Raw genomic sequence first — 19,702 nt, forward strand, 5'->3', positions numbered from 1 at the left:
CAATGTTTTGATAGGTTTGGACATCGTGATAACTATGAATAGTACATAGGAGTCTTTCAGTTTGATCAGGTAACCTGGGAAAGCCCCCGAACCATAACCTTCTCTTTGGTGCTGCTAGGATTGTTGGTCTTCCAACAAAGAAGAGGATATATAACCATTAACTTGTTGCATGTGATCTTGTCAACATTCCGAGGCAACCTCAAAGACACTTTGGTACCTATGGTGCTAGAAAAAACTTTCAAGGCATTTTCTGCATGTTCTCGGGGGTACTATTTCTTCAAGGGTTGCAACTTGTTGCTCCAAATATGGGCCACGGAGAACTTCTTTCAACGAGATGCCACATTTGATTACTTTGTGGGCTTTAACAACATGATTCGAAGTCACAGTTAGAGAATGAGGCATTGCGTCTCCCTACATGGACAGGAAGAATAGAGAGAGATGCTGACAAACTTAAGCGGAGAGTGGATAAACTGGAAGTTGTCATGGCTGAGCGGCAGGGCAATTCTAAGGACTCCTAGAAGTATTTCATCGAGCTAATGGGACTCGAGGGTATTCAAACATATACACCCTATGAGTTCTCAAGCAATTCGGGTTGATTCAGGATGTACCTCTCTGAATGAGGACGACACTGTATGAAGACGAGTACAATGGGCACATCTCACAACCAAGGATAAAGGGGCTTTAGAAGTAGTGGAATGATCTAATCATGATGCCAAATGGGTCAGAATTTGTGGTGCACTCTGGAATAGTATGTCTGGATCAATGAAGAGGATGAGCTAGCCCGACCAAGTAGGGAGGGAATATCCTGGCTGGAAGATGCAGTGGTGGCTTTGCAAATATATCATGAGATTTTGCCGCACTACCTTGTGACTACCTCCATGCACCGTTAAGTGGTCCCAGGATAAATTGATCATATGATGCCACCTTCTGAGGATGACCACCGAGTAGCTGAGTGTATACAAATTGAGTCTGAGATAGAAATAGAAGAAGACCTAGAGGAAGAGCCTGTGTTTAATGATGATGAAGAAGAGTTTGAAGAAGGCCCGAAAGAGGAGCCTAAAGAGGAGGAAGACACGGGGAATGATTCTGGGGATGGTTGTTAGAACCTGGTTGATTTCACCCCTTTTCCTACCTTGTATCTTTTATCTCGAACCCTTCCAATTACCTAAGGGCAAGTCTGTTGAGCCCATGTAATCTTATGAAAGTTGAAAACAATGATGTAACCTTTGCTCCCGCCTGTTACAATCCAATATTATTAATGAAAACCAATTTTGATTTGGATATGAATGTGTCAAATCTAATTGTTTGTCAAAATTCGCGACTTAGGCCTACCTCCGGCAAAGAGAGGTCCCTCGAACATTAGGAAAAATATTTGTTTCAGTACGTGAATTAACTGCTCTGTGTGATCATTATTTGTACAAACACTGAAACTGAGTTGTGTTCTTATGCCTTTTTCTTTTCTTTTCTTGTATTAATTTATTCCCCAGAAGAAGAAGTCTATTTGGTGTTGACCCAAAAACTAGCGGAACCACCATACAATTTGATATCGAAAAGGAATATGTCTGCGATAGATAACCCGACCAAACACACTCTGATAATAGTTGATAGGCCAGGGTGATCGAGAGAGAATAATGATACTCGGAATGATGAACATGTTGCTAGGATGGCCCAAGAGATGGAATCATCAAGGGAGGAACACACATTCGGGTATTGGCACATCTGGTTGTGACGACGCTCCCACAACCACCCCGTTTTCCTTTTCTAGATTCGATCCTCGACCATTTTCTTTCAACTTCTCGCCAAGTAAATAATACCCCGACTTCAGTCCCTACCACCCAGATTATACCCCCAGTAACCCCTTCGAATCCACCAAACCCAACCTATACAAACCCCTTATGTACCAAACTATATTCAGACATCGTAACGCCCACCAGTTTCTACGAACGCAGTTCATACCCCTCCTCATGATTACATCACCTTCACCACCAATCAAAACTAGAACATACCCGCGACACATACCACTACACACGAGTGATATGTTCCACCCATATATGTCATTTCAGAACCAACCTTCACAATGCCCGTCACGGTCAGGCTGCCTTATAAAATTGATCAATATATGGAAATGGAAAGGGAAGCTTAGTATAAGGAGGAAGAGTCAGTATACGAATAGTTATGGGCTTTGAGGAAACAAATGAAGAACCTTCAACTCGCTCGAGGGAGCGAAAGTCTAGATTATGAGGATCTGTGCATACACCCTGATGTGGACATGCCGATATGGTAAAAGCCTTCGAAGTTTGATATCTTTGATGGGACCGGTGATCCCCATGCACAGAGCCTGTTGCGATAAGCTAGTTGGAGTTGGAAGGAACAAGAAATTGAGGATGAATCTATTTATAAGGATTTTGATAGGGGAGGAACTTACTTAGTATACTCTCCAAGATCCCAAAAACTGGAAGGAGTGGCAGGATATGGCAGAAGATTTCATGAACCATTTTTGGTTCAACACAAAAAATTACCCTTGATAGATTTGCCTTGGTAAACTTGTAGAAAAAGCCTTCAGAATCATTTCAAGAGTATGCACATTGATATAGGTCAGAGACTACCAGAGCACAACCCCAGTTAGATGGCAGCGAGTTGACTAAATACTTTATCAAGGCTCAGGAAGGAATTTACTTTGAGAAAATGATGGGCATGATGGGGTATAAGTTCCTTGAACTTGTTAAGATGGGAGACTTTTTAGAGGAAGGCATAAAGTTCGGCATGGTACAATCTATGGCTGCATTGCAAGCAGAAAGCAAAGCAATTCAATCATGTTCAATAGGAAGCAGAAATAAGAAAAAAGGAAGAGGTATCTACAATCGTTCCCTATTACCAGTCTAATCCACACCACGGAAACAATTATTAGTCTCCAAATACCCATTCCCAACACCCACCTAATTATGCTCCAATATACAACACACAACCATTCTACAATACCCAACCTCAATATAACCCACCTCGGGCCCATAAAACTTCAAATCCACCACGACCATAAGCTGCATTGCAAACTACCACTCATCAAAATTGACCGACCTATGCAACCCGACCTCGCCCAAATTTTGAAGGAAGAGGTCCCAGAAACTACACTCTGATTGCTGAACCTTTGGCTCAACTGTATGAAAGACTGAGGAGAGCTGGCTTGTTACATCCGATAAAAGGAAGGATTCATGAGAATCCTTAAAATACTTTGATGCAACAAAACGATGCGTCTACCATTCAAATGTACTAGGTTATGATACCGAAGATTGCTTCAAACTAAAAAATGAAATTGAATCACTGATTAAAAGTGGAGCCGTTCAGTGCACCCCAGCTCTGACTAATGTGAACCGTAACCCATTGTGAAACCATAGGAATCAAGGAGCTAATATGATCACCCTAGATGAAGTGTATGACTTGAAAGGAACCATCGTCACAATCGGAAACACTAAGGCTGCAATGGTTCTATCCCTAAGGACTATGATGATCACCGTACAATTAAAACCTATTGTGATGGTCCAGACATACCAGCAATAGTCCACCCCTATTTTCAGGGATGAGGAGGATCAAGAATACAAGACAGTCCCGTGGACATATTAGCAAAAAGGGAAAGGCAAGATGACATATTCCGCATCGGCTCATAGAATGACCAGGACAGGTAGGTGTTACGCTCTGGAGGAGGTAAACCGAAGAAATCTAGGAAGGAAATAGATTCAGAGAAAGAATATAACAAATACGGAGGCCACAAAATTCTTGAACAAGATGTCAACTAAAGAATACACCATGGAGGAACAATTAAAGAAAACTCGTGCGCAAATATTAATCATGGATCTACTGATGAGTTCTGACAGTCACAAAGACGCCTTCAGGAAAGTGTTAAGTGGGGTGAGCGTGCCGAGCAACACTACCAGTGAGGTACTAGCAGCGACTATCGGGATGATGGTCGAGGCGAACATGATTACCTTCCAAAGAGACGAACTTCCCATATAAGTCGTGGGTCACAATAGATCTTCGCACATCACCGTCAAATGTAGAGATAAGGTGGCATCCTAAGTACTCGTTGATGGAGGATCTAAAGTCAATATATTCCCACTTTACGCCCTATGAGGGCTGGGTATTCATATAATAGAAGTAAAAGAAAGTTATGTGAGGGTAAGAGATTTCAACGGGTCGCAAAAAGACATCATTGGAGAAATCTATTTACCTTTGCAAATTTGACCAGTTGAGGTTCCCATATTGTTCCAAGTAATGGATATTTCACCGTCATATAATCTGTTGTTGGGAAGGCCTTGCATACATATGGGAAAGGTAGTCTCATTTACCCTCAATAAATGCATGAAGTTCGAGTGGGGTTGTGAAGAGATTGTAGTTCATGGAATATTTAGCCAATCAGCTTATCTAGAACATGCAGTTCCATTCATAGAAGGATTAGATGGGGTCGCTCTTCATGCGGTCAAGATTATGCAGACCACTGAGATAGGAGAGACCGAGCAAAATCTGGGTATGAAATCACCATACAAATCAAAGATGGCTATGAGAGAAATGATGAAGTACGGGTACAGACCAGGGACCAGGTTGGGAGCCCGATCAGATGGGATAATAGAATCGATTGAGCCAAGGGGGCAGAAAGGTAGAGCCGGAATAGGGTATCAGCCTCCAACTCAAAAGACTTATACTGGTGGCTTCGGGAACAAAGATTTTATGCCAGAGCATGTTTCATGTCCGAGTTAAAGGTCAACACCCGAGGACGATATCGTCGATGGAATGGGAAGGTTGTTTTTTACCATGATCGAGGAATGCTGTGACAAAATTGATATCACGACACCGACCACTCAGAATGCCAAACCAGGAGAGGACTTGCAGAATTGGACTACCAGCCCGTCTTTGGTTTGCTAAGAATTTTGGTAGTGTGGAATTGTAAAACCTTTTGAAAAAAGTGCACGATTAACTGAGGCTTGAACTGTGCCTATACTCTTTTATCAATTACCTCCTTGAACCCTTAGACGTTCCTCTTTTGATGAAATAAAACGAAATGGTTTCTTAAAATTGTTGTAAACTTATTTATCGCTTCATTTATACTTCATTTTTCTTTTTAGTAATCAAAACGATAAAAACCCGTGTTTCGTGATTATGACATGTAACAAAACCCTCGAGCAAAGTGATCCAGATTATGAGGAATATGATGAAAGCATAATGACAAATAATCTCCCACAAGAGATTGAGTAGTTGGAAAGACTAAAAAAAACCTAACCTCGAAGAGACAGAAGTAGTCAACCCGGGAAGCGAAGAAGCTGTAAAAGAAACGCGAATCAGCATCCATTCAAAAGCAGAGCGAAAAGACGAATTGTTTTAGCTCCTCAGATAGTGCATCGACGTATTTCATGGTCGTATGACGACATGCCTGGATTAAGCACCAATATCATTTCGCATAGACTGCCTACCAGTCCTGCTAGTCCACCAGTCAAACACATACCTAGGAAGTTCAAGCCGAACTTGAGTTTGAGGATGAAAGAAGATGTAACCAAGTAAATAGAGGCAAACGTGGTGAGAGTCACCAATTATCTCACGTGGTTGGCGAATATTGTACTGGTACCAAAGAAGGATGGGAAGATCAGGATATGTGTGGATTATCGAGATCTTAACAAGGCCACTTTGAAAGATGATTTCCCTTTACCAAAAATTCACATCCTCATCGACAATTGCATGAAGCACGAGGTGTAGTCATTCATGGATTGTTTTGTCGAGTACCATCAGATACTGATGCATGAAAAAGATGTAGAAAAGACAGTGTTCACTCCGTCTTGGGAGTTTATTGCTATAAAGTCATGCCATTCGGTCTCAAGAATGCCGGTGCTTCTTACACGAGGGTCATGACGACCCTCTTTCATGACATGATCCACAAAGAGATTAAGGTATATGTGGATGACGTCATTATCAAATATCGAAAGAGTGCAGAACATTGGGACAACATAAAGAAGTTTTTTGAACTCTTGCGGAGGTATAGTTTGAAGTTGAACCCTATAAAATGTGCATTCGGAGTCCCTGCCGGAAAATTATTAGGTTTCACCGTAAGCAGGAAAGGGATAGAATTGGATCCTTCAAAGAACAAATCCATTCAAGACTTCCCACCCCTAAAAGCAAGAAGGATGTAATGAGTTTTCTTGGTGGACTAAATTACATAAGCCGATTCATAGCCAGTCCACGGTAATTTGTGAGCCTATCTTCAAGCTATTGAAAAATGATGCCGCTATAAAATGGACAGAAGAATGTTAGAAACCCTTTAACAAGATCAAGGAGTACTTGTCAAATTCACCAGTGTTGGTTCCTCCTGAGCCCGGGAAGCCATTGTTGTCATTCCTGTTAGTATTGGACAATACATTTGGATACGTGTTGGGACAACACGATGAGAGCGGGAGAAAAGAGCAAGCTATCTACTACTTAAGACATAAGTTTACCCCATGTGAACCCAAATACACTTAGATAGAGCGCACTTGTTGTGCCTTGACTTGGGTCACCCAGAAGTTGAGGCATTACATGACAGCAAACACCGCACATCTAATATCCCGGCTCGACCCGCTCAAGTATATCTTCCAGAAGTCGATGCCTATAGGAAAACTGGCCAAATGGCAGATTCTTCTCAGCGACTTTGACATTGTGTACATAACACAAAAGGCCATAAAAGGACAAGCCCTAGCTAACCACATTGCAGAGAATCCAGTGGACAAGGATTATGAACCTCTCACTATATACTTTCCGGACAAAGAAGTGTTGTTCGCCGGAGAAGACGTTGCAGAGTCATACCCTAGATGAATAATGTTCTTCGACGGAGTAGAAAATTTCAAAGGAGTAGGAATCGAGGCAATCTTGATTTCAGAGTCAGGATAACATTATCCGGCATTGGCAAAGATAAGGTTCCCCTATACCAATAATATAGCCGAGTACGAAGCATGCATCTTCTGGATTAGGAATGCGGTCGACATAAACATCAAGCACATTCCCAGGATCCAAAACGAGTTTGTCGATACTCTCGTAAGCTTGTCATCCAATATCCAACATCTAGATAAGAATTGTATCGACCCTATTGAGATAGAGATGAGGGATCTGCATGCGCACTATTTCCATGTAGATGAAGAGCCATACGGTAAGTCGTGGTACCACGACATCCAAAGGTTCCTTGCAACATGAGAGTATCTAGAGAGCGCCACGATGGTTCAGAAGTGAGCACTCAGAAGGCTAGCAAATCAATTTTTCCTCAATATGGAAGTCCTGTATAAAAGGACCCTAGAGTTGGATATGTTAAGATATGTAGATGTTGTTGAAGAAACCAGACTGCTAGAAGAAATACATGCAGGGACATGTGGACCACACATGAACGGTATCACCTTAGCCAATAAGATTTTAAGAGCCGGATATTTTTGGATGACCATGGAAAGTGATAGTATCCGCTATGTGTAAAAGTGTCACTAGTGCTAGATCCACGTGGATTTAATCCGGGTTCCACCTAATGAGTTGAATGTAATGGGTTCGCCTTGATCGTTTGCCGCTTGGGGCATGGACATAATCGGACCTATAGAGCCCGCTACATCAAATGGACACCGTTTTATAGATGTAGCAATTGATTACTTCACCAAATGGGTTGAAACTTCTACATACAAAGCCTTCACAAATAAAGTAGTGGTAGATTTCGTGCGTAACAATATAGTCTGTCAGTTTGGGATACCCGAGTCAGTTATCACTGATAATGCAGCCAATCTCAATAGTGTTCTCATGAGTGAAATTTGTGAGACGTTCAAAATCGTCCACCGTAACTCTACAGCCTATAGACCGCAAATGAATGGAGCAGTTGAAGAATCCAACAAAATCATTAAAAGGATTTTACGATGAGAACATCCACTAGGGCAACGCCATAGATATTGGTATATGGCACCGAAGCTGTGATACCCGCACAGGTCGAGATACCATCCTTGAGAGTCATTCAGGAAGCCAAGTTGGACGAGGCAGAATGGATACAGGTTAGACAGGAGCAACTCATGCTCATGGACGAGAAGAGAATGGACGTAGTATGCCATAGTCAGCTGTATCAAAATAGGATGACCAGTGCATTCAACAAAAGGGCGAAACCTCACCAATTTACAGTGGGGCAGTTTGTTCTAAAGAAAACATTCTCTCACCTAGAAAAAGCGAAGGGAAAGTTTGTGCCAAATTGGTAGGGTCCTTACATGGTCCATTGAGTGTTGTCGGGAGGAGCACTAATCTTGGCATAGATGAATGGAAGAGTCAGCACAAAGACTATCAGCTTAGAAGCAATCAAGAGATACTACATTTGGAGAAAGTAAAGTTAGGTTTAGGTTGTAACAGAACTACGTTGTCATGACCCAAAATCCGACTAGTCGTGATGGCACCTAACCCAACCGCTAGGTATGCCACTTAGCCACTAATCAATTCCAATAACAATTAATAAAGCAATTTAAGTAAAGAATTATCTTAATCTTATATATTTCCCAAGAACTGGTAGTACAAATCATGTGCTTCTAAGAATAGAGTATACAACGCTTGTATGATGTAAACACATCATCTATTTGAAAAGTAAAAAAACAGAGTTTTATGAATCTAAGGCTACCATGAACACGAGGAAGCTACAACCGGAGCATAGGTACATCTTCAAATCCAGCTCCCAACGAACGCAACAACATCAGCAGCCAACATATGCACGCAAGGTGCAAAAGTGTAGTATGAGTACAACCGACCCCATGTACTCAATAAGTAACAAACCTAACCTTAAGTTGAAAGTAGTGACGAGCTTGTACCAAGGTCGGGTACCAACTTCAATAACCAACAATAGTTCATAACAACATAAAACAGGTAATACCATAAGTAACTCAACAATCAAATGCTCAACAAAAACATGATTTCTGAAAATAATTCTGCCTTTCAAGCACATCAATGAAAACCCAAATCGTTTACCGGAATTGCCAAAAATATGAATAAATTTGAAAACAATATTTTTCCCAAAATCCTTTTAATAATAAATAAGATGTTTCATTTTCTTTCCAGATAACCAGTGTAAAACAAATGCATCACTATGCCCATCTGTCAACATGTGTGAGAAATCATGAATGATGTGATACCGTACAGCATGAGAAAAATACATCTCTATGATTGTATGTCATGTGTGCACGTCAATGCAATGTATCTCAAAGATGAACTCATGTAATTACACTCTCAGAGTACTCAATCTCACTTTCTCACACATTCCACTTATCATGCGTAATCACTCGGTAATATTTATGGCCAATCCGGCCCAGGGAAGATCCATCCCGGAATATACACATCAACTGATCTTCAGTCACTCAGTACCGAGTAGGACCAATCCATCCTGTGGAGAAGATCCATCTCCAGGTATATAATACTTCTGACAAGATCCATGCCCAGGGAAGATCCATCCCTCAATAATATCAACCACGCTCACTGGGGGTGTACAGACTCCGGAGGGGCTCCTTTAGCCCAAGTGCTATAAATCGCATGGACAACTCACGTGCTGCACGGACAACTCACGTGCTATAGTAAAGCCTATGAGGCCTGCTACATGCGCGTAGCCCCGATCCACATAATAATAATAATAATAATATATATACAGCCAATATGGCCTGCTGCAGGCGGGCAACCCCGATCCACATAATAATATCCTCACAGTCAGGCTCTCGGCCTCCCTCAGTTATCAATCACTCCAGTCTCTCTCTCATCGGCTCACAATGTTATTAAAATAGACCAAAAATGATGATATGATGTATCAATAAATAATAGAGACTGAGATATGATATGCAATGAAATGAATATGACTGAGTATAAAATTTCATTTTGAACAAATAATTCATAGCAATATGACCTTTGTGGGTCTCAATAATACTGGCACATAGCCTCACATGATTTTTAATATGATTCTCAGTTCAATTTCTTTAACACATAAAACTACATTGAAATTGCCAAGATTATTTGACTACAAAATTCCACGGAACAATTACGTCAAAATTTCTATGGTGCAAGCCCACATGCCCGTCATCTAGCATGTGCGTCACCTCCAAACATTTCACATAATACGTATTTTAAGGGTTCATACCCTCAGCTCCAAGATTAGAAGAGTTACTTACCTCGAACAAGACAAATCCAATTCTGAGCAAGATCAAAATGCTCCAGAAATCCCATTCTGCGCGTATCAACTTCTGAGCGGCTCGAATCTAGCCACAATAAATTTGATTCAGTCTACACAATTATAGGAATTAATTCCTTATCAAAATACTAATATTTTCCCAAAAACATCCGAAACTACACTCCAAAAAAATCGCCCATGTGGCCCACGTCTCGAAATCGGACAAAACTTATAAAATCTGACAACCCATCCAATTACAAGTTCAACCATACTAATTTCACTCAATTCCGACTCCAAATCGATGTTCAAAACTCCAAAAATGCGTATTATGAACTGTAGGCCAACACCCCCAATTTCCACTTTAAATTCATCAACCAATTGCAAAAATGAAGATAGATTCATGGAATATAATCACAAGGGAGTCAAGAACACTTACCCCAAGTTGTGTGGAAAACTTCCTCTCCAAAATCGCCCAAACCGAGCTCCAAAATGAGAAAAATCTCGGAAACCCTCATTTTTAACATTGCCCAGGCATTTCCGCACCTACGGTGCCTGGGCTCGCACCTGCGCATCTGCTTTTGTGGAAGGAATTGCGCTTCTGCGGACCTCACTTACCCAGCTAGCCTCCGCTTCTGCCATGCTTAGGACCGCATCTGCGGTCGCGCTTTTGTGCAAAAATCCCTGCACCTGCGAAGACCCCACGCCAGCCCCAATCCCGCATCTGCGCCAACCACGCTGCTCCTGCGGCATCGCACCTGCGGCCAAAACCCTCACAGGTGCGATCACATCAGAGGCAGTAGTTCCAACATTTTCCTTAAGTCCGAATTTGATCAGTTAACCATCCGAAATGCACCCGAGATCCCCGGGAACTCAACCAAATACACCAACAAGTCCTAAAACGCACCATGGACCTACTTGAGGCCTCAAATCACATCAAACAACATCAAAATGATGAATCATACCCCAATTCAAAATCTATGAACTTAGAACTTTCAAATTTTATATCTTGTGCCGAAACACATCAAATCAATCCGGAATGAATTAAAATTTTGCACACAAGTCATAAATGACATAATGAAGTTGTTCCCATTTTCAGAATCAGATTCCGACCCCGATATCAAAAAGTCAACCCCCGGTCAAACTGCCCAAAAATTCAACTTTCGTTATTTCAAGCCTAATTCAACTACGAACCTCCAAATAATTTTTCGGACACGCTCCTAAATCCAAAATCACCACACGGAGCTATTGGAATCATCAGAATTCAAATTTGAGGTCGTTTACACATAAGCCAACATTCGGTCAACTTTTTCCAACACAAGCTTTCCATTGTGAGACTAAGTGTCTCAATTCATTCCGAAATCCTTCCGAACTCGAACTAACTAATCCGATAGGTCATAATACAGATATAAAGCAAAAATAGAGCAGTAAATGGGGAAACGGGGTTGTAATACTCAAAACGACCAGCTGGGTAGTTACATTCTCCCCCATATGTTCGTCCTCGAATGTGCCAAGAGCTGTTTCTAAGCCATCAAATCACTATTCCATATTACCCCGCACATACCCCGGGGTGATCCCACATCACCCTATTCCACATAGGCCTAACAACATAATACAACTGAAAATCCTTAATTTAACTTTAACCCAAAACCCTTAGAATTCAATTCCCAGCCTTCAGAATTTCTTACAAGACACAAATCTCACTGTTACACACTGTATAAGTCTGAACAAGCTGCATCGAGCCATGACCATAACCCCAGATATAATCACATAACATACCACACAACTCACATACTCGCAGCACCATTCCCGATCACAGTAACTACTCCAACTAACCCGGTACTAGTATTAAACCCCATATCAAACAAAACCTCATTCCAAAACCTTGTTCCAAAACCTTCGTACACTGCTGATAATGAAAGAAACACGCAGAAATCTCAGGACCCCTTATCAGATCAACAAGTGATAGAGCTCTCTCTCCCCAACCAGAACCATAATCACTTTCTAAGCCGAATTTCAATATTATTCTTCCGAATATACCGTTTCAAACCTGATAGTACTCATTCTAGGTCCAATGACCTTATATTATTAAATACATCTATCCCACAGACATGCCACACCAAGATAACTCAGAGCCACAAACCGTGCCATCCATGCGCCAATACGCAACAATTCAAATGTACTAAGTCATGAGAAATGACTCAAATGAGAGAACTGCCCCGCAAGATTAACAAATACTGCCACAAAGAAATGCTGGAAATCCATCACACACTGTAGAACCATCACACGATTCTAACACAAAGTACATACCTTTACATAACTCCACTGCAATGCGTGACCCCATCCAAATGCCGGTCCATATTATATACTTCGAGTCACCCTGCTCAGAATCAATATACATGGAGAGGCCAATGACACAATGTCACACAAAACCTGAAAGAACATAACCAATACACAATCGGTCATGCAATACCCAAATACTCATCTAGCTTGAATTCCGCCATGAGGCCCCCAATAGAACCATGCCATGTGTACATATAACCAATGAATCACAACTCCTCGTAGTATAGAAGCATAACTCACATATCATTTCAAAACACGAATAAGCTCAACAACAACCTAAAGGAACATTCTTCGACAATAGCAGTGTGGAGCCAACCAATCCTACTTAGTGTAGAATACACATCCTAATTGGGCCTACCGATGGATCCCCAAATTAACTCTGGTCACCCATACATAGATAAATAACCCTCCAAAAATCCACAATGACTGAGTTATAATAAACACTATTATCTGGCTAGCTTCTACCACGACTTTATAGTTCACAACCATGAAGCAATCTGCTCCTGACAACTCCCAGTCTCCCAATCACTAGGACACGTGAATCACTATTTCTGATCCAATCTCCACCGCCCGAATGAATATCACATCCTTCATGCACGACATCCTTCATGCACGATCATCCCACTAGGAATATTTCCATAATTCTTCCGTGCCACATAGCAATAATTTGAATATCAGCAGTCTAACAACCAGGATAGTGCCGCGATACCTATGACATTTTCATAATTCAAAACATAGTGTGCCTTCTGAAATGTACACTCTACTCACGCAATACCAAATAGTTATAGCGGTCATCTAAACATAGAAAACCGTCCATGCCATCTAAGAATTTATGACCTCCCCTTCAATACTAAACCGTGGCCTTGCGCACGCAAACCTTAATCCCACATAACACACTACATCTATAATGTCATCATATGAAAAAAATACGAGACCCTCATAATCATTCTGGGTCTCAAGTAGAATACATACCCGATTAGTTGGAATCCTTCCTCTTGCTTCCTTCCAGGAGGAAATCACAATACAAAACACGTTCCCCACATCGGTAGAAAATATCTGGTTCAAACCATGGTAGAAACCATCAATAACACTTTGAAATCCATTTGCACATAACCAAGCTATTAGAATCTAATTCCTCTAACTCGACCTAGCCACGCAGGTCACCAAACCCAATAATATTGCCACCAAAACATCTATAAAGTCTTACCACATCTTGATTGCCCAAAGAACCGATCATACCCATTACCATACTGATCCAACCTACTAACAAGTTGTCCTATTTCTCCGAGTCCCTTCCGAATTTGTCTTCAGATTGATACTTCTTATTGCTAAAACACCACGACCTTTAACCACAACTCACCACATAAACCTTAGCATAGAACCACAACGCCTTACGACCCATAAGCAACTGTATTCACTTTAAGCACCTCCATAAATACCACAACTGTAACACTCATTTTGAAAATAACTTATGTGAAATTTAAAATTGTTCTTCTTACCTTCCTTATACTAAAATGTAGAATACATAGTCGTATAGAATTTCTGCAAGTCCAGGCACCATCTAATGCAAATCTCAAATTTTTACCTCTACAGAAGTCTGGAGAAATTCTCAACTGCTATATATAAACCTCGAACCTATTGGAACTTTCTCGAGAGTCACCCACTTTGTTAAAATCAAAATTACACCACCCAAATGAACTGAAAGACACGTTCTCCATTAGCACATCACTCCAAGAGGTAATCCTGCCTTAATACCACCGATCAAATTCATACTCAGTGAGCACTACATCATTCACAAATAACAACTCACTCATCCCATGATTTTCATATACTCATAAAGTGCAATATAACCCGTATCCAGGATTTTCCTTACCCGAGTCATTCTCGAACTCCACCTCTGCAAGTCCTCACCCAAGTATGCCTCAGGCCAAAACAAAAATTTGACACATAACCATGAATTGATTTTTCCAATAGCAAACTCCCCCACTTGGCTCAAAGCCATAAATTTAAACACTCGATAACTCACAATATCCATACTCTATTACTGTCATAATACCATAGTCAGTACAATGAAAATTCTCCTCAAGCTCATGAAACGCCAACCATAAAAATATCCCAAATCATCCGCTAAGCTCGCATTCATTCTCTTAACACTCAAGTAAACTTTCTCAACCAGATTCAAATTCAAATCTAAACACATATGCCCAACTGGCAGAAAAGAAACACTCTACTCACATTATAAGGAATATACCTACGTAGATTACTTCGCAGGGGATAACCCACCTGCTTAGCCTCAAATTGGTAGCTTGTTATACCCTTTTGCAGTTACAATTACTATGAAATCACTTAATCTTTGTGAGTCCAAACTCATTAACCAGTCATAATAATTTAATTTATTCCAAAATTTAACAATATGAAAGATCTTTCAAAACTTTCACACTCGAGACTATACGTTGCATAAAAATGAAAATCAAGCACCCAATGGCCTTCCTTTACACTTCAAGAAAACACTTCTCGCCACATTCACATCGTCTTAAAACATCTCACAGTTACATCATACTCATTACAAATCCATTTCACCGCTCATCGAGCTACAAATTCCGCTTGTAGGGACATTATCAGACACATGAGACCAAATGTACAAGTTACAACTGAAGCTACCGAGCTTAAGCTGCGGTTCAACCATGGCCTCAAGTCCTCCAGACTGGCCCATCACCAAAACACATAATACATATCTCGAACCTCATTCATAGAATCATATGCCGACGATGCGCGCCTGATACCGAGCATTCCTGTGTACATACGAATGCGTGGAAGGAATTCAAAGAGTTATGTTTCAAGCTGAATCAATTTTGCATGATAAGAAAAGAAAGATGGGAAGTATATATCCTATATGCCCTTTAGCCTCTCGAAGATAAGTATGGACGTCATCATACTGATCCGCAAGACTCTACTAGACACTTGATCATGACTTGTAGAACCTATGAACCTAGAGCTCTGATACCACCTTGTCACGACCCACAATCCGACGAGTCGTGATGGCACCTAACTCACCCGCTAGGTAAGCCACTTAACCACTAACCAATTCCAATAACAATTAATAAAGCAATTTAAGTAAAGAATGAGCTTAATCTAATACATTTCATAAGAACTTGTAGTATAAATCATGAGCTTCTAAGAATAGAGTATACAATGCTAGTATGAAGTAAGTAGATCATCTGTTTGAAAAGTGCATAAACAAAGTTTTATGAATCTAAGGCTACCATGAACAAGAAGCAGCTACAACCAGAGCATAGGTACATCTTCAGATCCAGCTCCCAACAAACATAGCAACATCAGCAGCCAACATCTGCACACAAGGTGTAGAAATGTAGCATGAGTACAACCGACCCCATGTACTCAATAAGTAAGAAACCTAACCTAGGTTGAAAGTAGTGACGAGCTTGTACCAAGGTCGGGTCCCAACTTCAATAACCAACAATAGTTCATAACAACATACAACAAGTAATACCAGAAGTAACTCAACAATCAAATGTTCAATAAAAACATGATTTCTGAAAATAATTCTGCCTTTCAAGTACATCAATGAAAACCCAAATCGTTTACCGGAATTTTCAAAAATATGAATAAGTTTGAAAACAATAATTTTTCCAAAATCCTTTCAATAATAAATAAGATGTTTCATTTTCTTTCCAGATAACCAGTGTAAAACAAATGCATCTCTATGCCCATCTGTCAACATATGTGAGAAATCATGAATGATCTGATACCGTACCACATGAGGAAAATACATATATATGCATGTATGTCATGTGTGCACGTCATTACAATGTATCTCGGAGATGAACTCATGTACTCACACTCTCAAAGTACTCAATATCACTTTCTCACACATTCCACTCATCATGCCCAATCACTCAGTACTGTATATGGCCAATCCGGCCCAGGGAAGATCCATCCCGGAATATACACATCAACTAATCATCAGTCACTCAGTACCGAGTAGGGCCACTCCAGCCCGTGGAGAAGATCCATCTCTAGTTATATAATACTTCGAACAAGATCCATGTCCAAGGAATATCCATCCCTCAATAATATCAACCACGCTCACTGGGGTTGTACATACTCCAGAGGGACTCCTTCAGCCTAAGCGCTATAAACTGCACGGACAACTCAAGTGCTATAATAAAGCCTATAAGGCCTGCTGCAGGCGGGTAGCCCCGATCCACATCATAATAATAATAATAATATATATAAATCCAATATGGACTTCTACAGGCGGGCAACCCCGATCCACATAATAATATCCTCACAGTCAGGCTCTCGGCCTCCCTCAGTCATCAATCTCTCCAGTCTCTCTTTCATGGGCTCATAATGTCATAAAAATAGCTCAAAAATGATTATATAATGTATCAATAAATAACAGAGACTGAGATATGATATGCAATGAAATGAATATGACTGAGTATGAAATTTTATTTTGAACAAATAATTCACAGCAATATGACCTTTGTGGTTCTCAATAATACTGGCACATAGCCTCACATGATTTTTAATATGATTCTCAGCTCAATTTCTTTAACACATAAAACTGCATGCAAAATACAAAGATTATTTGACTATAAAATTCCACGGAATAATTACGTCACAATTTCTATGGTGCACGCCCATACGCCCGTCACCTAGCATGTGCGTCATCTCCAAACAATTCACAGAATACATATATTCAGGGTTCATACCCTCAGTTCCAAGATTAGAAGAGTTACTTACCTCGAACAAGATGAATCCAATTCCGAGCAAGATCAAAATGCTCCAGAAATCCCATTTTGTGTGTATCAATTTCTGAATGGCTCGAATCTAGCCACAATAAATTTGATTCCGTCCACACAATTATATGAATTAATTCCTTACCAAAATACTAATATTTTCCCACAAAATTCGAAATTACACTCCAAAAAAATTGACCTATCTCTGAATCAAACGAAACTCACAAAATCGGACAACCCATCCAATTACAAGTTCAACCGTACTAATTTCACTCAATTTCGACTTCAAATCGATGTTCAAAACTCCAAAAATTCGTATTATGAAATTTAGGCCAACATCCCCAATTTCCTCTTTAAATTCATCAACCAATTGCAAGAATGAAGATAGATTCATGGAATATAATCACAAGGGAATCAAGACTCTCGCAGGTGTGATCACATCAGAGGCAGCAATTCCAGCATTTTCCTTAAGTCCGAATTTGATCTGTTAACCATCCGAAACTCACCCGAGGCCCCCAAGACCTCAACCAAATACACCAACAAGTCCTAAAACATACCACGGACCTACCCGAGGCCTCAAATCATATCAAACAATATCAAAATGATGAATCATACCCCAATTCAAAATTTATGATCTTAGAACTTTCAAATTCTATATCTTGTGCCGAAACACATCAAATCAATCCGCAATGACTTCAAATTTTGCATACAAGTCATAAATGACATAACGAAGCTATTTTCATTTCTAGAATCGAATTCCGACCTCGATATCAAAAAGTCAACCCCCCGGTCAAACTTACCAAAAATTCAACTTTCGCCATTTTAAGCATAATTCCACTACGGACCTCCAAATAATTTTTCGGACATGCTCCTAAGTCCAAAATCACCATACAATGCTATTGAAATCATCAGAATTCAAATCGGAGGTCGTTTACACATAAGCCAATATCCGGTCAACTTTTCTAACTTAAGCTTTACATTATGAGACTAAGTGTCTCAATTCATTGTGAAATCCTTCCTAACCCAAACTAACTAATCAGATAGGTCATAATACAGCTATAAAGCACAAATAGAGCAGTAAATGGGAAAACGGGGATACTCAAAATGACCTGCCGGGTCGTTACATACGCTCGACCTGACTTCCCGCAGAGGGATACATAGGCAACCCACATAGGGTCCGGTCTCTCTCTCCCCCTCTTCTTTTGGGAACTACACTGCAACTTGATTTCCTTGGGAAGGAATACATAGACAATCCTCATCAGATTCAGTCATCTTTTGTAATTGAACTACATTATGTCTTGATTCCATTTGGATACGTAGGTAGTCTGAGTAAGACTCGACCACTTCATTTTCAATCTAATCAGTTTGCATCTATTGTAACTGAACTACATTTTGACCTGATTCCATTTGGATATGTAGGCTACTTGAGTCAGGCTCGGTCATCATCATCATATTTTCTTTATCGTTACCCACGAACTACGTTCATACCTGATTCCATTTCAAATACGTTGGCAACCTGGAAAGGTTCGGTCATAAACTTAGGAAAACCTTTGTATTGCATTAGTTTAGATTAGGATACAATCGCAGAGGGAAGAATCCACGTCATTAGAAGCATCTTAGAGGATCGACATCAACGAGACAAAATCTTCTAGAAAAAAACATTCGCGTTTGAGGGGTTTTCTAAACATGTCATAATCTGGAACGACGACATTTTCCATACGATAAAAGATTTTCAAAATGTTTTCTCAAAATTAAAAATAAAACTACCGTTCCACCTACCAAACTTCATGATGTAATGTAACACCTCAGAAGATTTTGAAGTATTTAAGTGTAAAGCCCCACAAAATTTCGAAAATGAATTTAAGGTTTTGTGGTGCCGGAGTAGGTATACGTGTTTGAGGATTTTTGAAGGCTCGGACTTTTTGGGTTGAACAATGCACCGGAATGTAAAGGAAAATTTTTGGCGGAAAAGCGTGTTTCTATTGTCCATTATGCAACCAAAGAACCAATCTACGGGCCGCATAATGGCCGCAGAAGTGAGGCAGGAGAGGGTTAGTCTGGAAGCAATTATGCGATCGACTATGCGATCGCATAAGTGTTCTGCGGTGCATTATGCGACCGTAGAATAGTTATGCAGACCGCATAGTGACCGCAGACACAGACAGATGTTTGGTCATTTTGGTCAGCAACTATGCGACCGATATGCGGTCCTCATATTGATTATGCGATCGCAGAACCTATTCCGGAGCTTTATTTTTGGGTTTTTACAACCCAACCAACTTCGTTAAATACACGCAAAGGGTCATTTTTGAGCAAAAATTCTGATATTTTAGAGAGAAAGGAGAGTGTTTTAGAGAGAGAAGATTAACAAGGAAATCTTCAATTTATTCATCAAGTCTTGCTCAAAACTTGGAAGATTAACAAGGAAATA

The sequence above is a fragment of the Nicotiana tomentosiformis genome, chromosome 5, assembly GCF_000390325.3.
Source record: "Nicotiana tomentosiformis chromosome 5, ASM39032v3, whole genome shotgun sequence".
Taxonomy (NCBI): domain Eukaryota; kingdom Viridiplantae; phylum Streptophyta; class Magnoliopsida; order Solanales; family Solanaceae; genus Nicotiana; species Nicotiana tomentosiformis.